Source organism: Bidens hawaiensis, unplaced genomic scaffold, assembly GCF_021521415.1.
Source record: "Bidens hawaiensis isolate Kalapana, Puna unplaced genomic scaffold, B.hawaiensis_p1.1 tig00009958_1, whole genome shotgun sequence".
In the NCBI taxonomy this organism is placed as follows: Eukaryota; Viridiplantae; Streptophyta; class Magnoliopsida; order Asterales; family Asteraceae; genus Bidens; species Bidens hawaiensis.
In genome coordinates, this window is record NW_027491754.1 from 458,596 (window position 1) to 462,070 (window position 3,475).

The following is a 3,475-nucleotide window of genomic DNA, read 5'->3' on the forward strand; positions in this document are numbered from 1 at the left end:
GGACTTTTACGGCAGAGATCTTGAATCGGCTCAAGACGTCATTCACATATTACATGTGATGAATAAAGATTCCCGAATCAGACTGGTGAACCTGCAACCCTAAGAAAAAATTCATCTCTCCCATCGAACTCATTTCGAACTTAATCTGCATAGTAGTCTAGAATGATATCGTCTACGTAAATCTAGACTAGGAGCATATCTTCACCAATACTCTTATAGAACAATGTACAATCCACAGTTCCCCTCGTGAAGCCACTATAAAACAAATGGTTAGCAAGTGTGCTGTACCATGCTCTCGGGGCCTGGTGTAAACCATATAAAGCCTTGTTTAATCGGTAAGCATGCTCAGGATAGTACGGATCTTCAAAACTGGGAGGTTGCTTCATGTACACCTCCTCTTGTATTTCCTCATTCAAGAAAGCTGATTTCACATTCATCTGATAAAACTTGAAGTTCTTAAAAGCTGCATAGGCCAAAAAGATACGCCTGGCTTCCAGTCATGCTACTGGAGTATACACTTCGGTATAATCAATGCCTTCTTGTTGGTTATATCATAAGACAACTAATCGTTCCTTATTCCACACGATCACACCACGATCGTCTTTCTTATATTTATAAACCCACTTAGTCGAAATTGTTTTCTTGACTCTATCGGGTTTATCAATCAAATCCCTTACACCCATTCGTACAAACTGCTGCAGCTCCTCCTGCATTGCCTCGACTCAAGACGGTTCCTTCAGTTGTAAGACCCCGATCCCCGGGAGCCCCACAGTTGGTATTCATACAAAATATTGTTTAAAGTAATTAAACTTGAAAACGGTTTCTTCCATTGAAACAAACATCTCATAGTGTAAATTCAGCGGAAAACATAAATAGTGAAGTAAGTTCCCTAAAACCCGGTATTTTTGCCCAAAACCAACTTTAAAACATAATTCATGAAAATATTTAAAATCAAATTGTTCAAAGTACATTCTTCCATCCACGTATACCCTTCACCGTCCAAGTAGCTTCGTGCACGTCCAAGCGATAAAGCATCCTCTTCCTAACTTGAAACTCACACTAACATGCAGACAAATAAGCTTGAACCGAGTGAGTTCAAATTTTAAGTAAATAATATCAGTAACAACAAATATGATAGACATAGCAAAAGTTTTTGAAGTACAAAGAGTGCATCCATTAAGTCATCATTACCGAAGACTAAACATTCTCATACATACATATACAAAAGATATATATACAAACATCCTTTCAAGTACATCCCTATATATATAACAATATATATATATATATATATATGTAACATCCACGTATAACATCAGGGTCGAGCAAACGTACAACCCAAACACGTAACATCAACGCATGCAAACACAAAGTAGGCATACGCAACATCCGTAGTCGAAACGACTACAACTCCGCCAAATATAGGCCAAACAATAATGTATATATATATACATATATATATATATATATATATATATATTATGAACATCCCAAGACCTACCATATACTAGCAAGCCTATATAAAATCGTTTAAAACATTTCATCAAGTAAGAAAAACACTTAGGTGTGCATGCTAGCCCAAAACTTGAAAAAAGTGAAAACGGGCATCATGAACTCACCTGACACAAGACACGGATTCACCACGAGCTAGAAAATCTCTAAGAAATCCCAAAACTCAAACACCTGTCGGTTTAAAATCAATCAATACTAATGACATCAAGATGACTCGTTTATCCTACGAGATATTGTAACATGGTTCGAGTTACCTAAACCCTCGACCTCATTAAACTTACTCACAACAGCCCCCGAAGTCTCACATTCACCAATTCGACCCTTAGGTACTCCCGGGAACAAAGAATTCCCAAATTACCCCAGGAAGCACTAGTTGATACTAATACGCGCGTTTAAGAGTCGATTAGGCCATTAACATCCAACTCAGCCCTGTGTGGACCCAACATGATAACATCACAGCCAACAAGTCCACACGACGCTATACGAGATGTTGTAACATGGTTTAAGTATGATATACGGGACATACCTAGGAAGATTTTGGTGCAAAAACTCACTTCAAACAGCCCCGACAAGAACACAATTGAACATCCACCGGTTAAGCCTAAAACGAACTTATCGATCAATAATGAGTAAAATGTGTAGATTTTGGCATGCGAGGATGCATTTAAATACATAGGATAACCTTTGAAATAAATTATTAAATTTTTACCAGACTTTAATAAATGTCTTAAGTTTACAAAAATATTTTTATTATATTTTCTATTGGACACAAAAATTATAAAAATTCCTCCAACACAGCAAGGTACGTGCAGCTATTTTAGTGCGCAACAAAATGGTTTTATTTTTATAAAATTCATTACCAAACCAAATTAAACGATTCCAATTGTGTTTGATTCTTAACTAAAAATACTAAGTTCCAGAAGTGGAACCAACTAATTTGGACTTGTTGAAAAAGAGTTATGATGTCGGGAAGACAGACCAGAATCCATCATCCCGCATCAGCTTTGTCACTCGATCTTATAAATTCATAAAAACTATTCAAATCTTATCCAAAAATTACATATTATACCTTTCTGGAAACTAGACTCAAATTAGAAAATCATTGAAAGAAGAATCGATCAAAAAAAATGGATTATCATCGCATTAAAGACCCTAAAATAAACGTCTACGAATCTGTCAGCAAACTGTTATCATCAAAACTCAATCCTAACGTGTTCAATAATGGGTTTAATGGTGAAAAAGACACGGGGAATCATAAAACCCACCTTGAATTGAACTTTTTACGGTTTAAACTTGGCTGCACAGAAGATAAATCGCCAGGGGGGGGGGGGTCTGGTCCGATCGGCTGCGCATGGGGTTTTGGGTTAGGGTTTTTCATTATTTTATGATATAAAATAAATGTTACACATTAGCCCTCAATGTTTATGGGATATGGTAACTTGGAAGGAAAGGTTGGATAATTTAACGTACCGAGATGACGTAAAGGCTCTCGAGAAACGTCGGTTAAATCCCGAGAATAATACATACTTTACAAGCTTTAACTCTTGGAACCGAAATTAACGGGCATTTCAAGTCCACCCCCTTACAACGGGATTCGTCCCCGAATCCCGACGCGACAGGAACAACTGCGGATAGAGTTACATCATCTCTTCCTCGGACTCCCAAGTAACCTCGGAACCCCTACGGTGCCCCACTGCACCTTCACCTGTCTAACCACCTTATTACTCAGACACCTTTCCTGACGGTCAAGTATAGCAATAGGTTCCACAACATAGTTCCGCTTACTATCCAGCTCAATTTCATCAAGAGGCACATGGGCCTCCTCATCGGCTAAACATTTCCTCAGATGGGACACGTGGAACATAGGATGAATCCTTGCGAGCTCATCGGGCAGCTCCAGTCTATACGCTACCTCACCAGCACGGGACAAAATACGGAACGGACCTTTGAACCTCAGACTAAG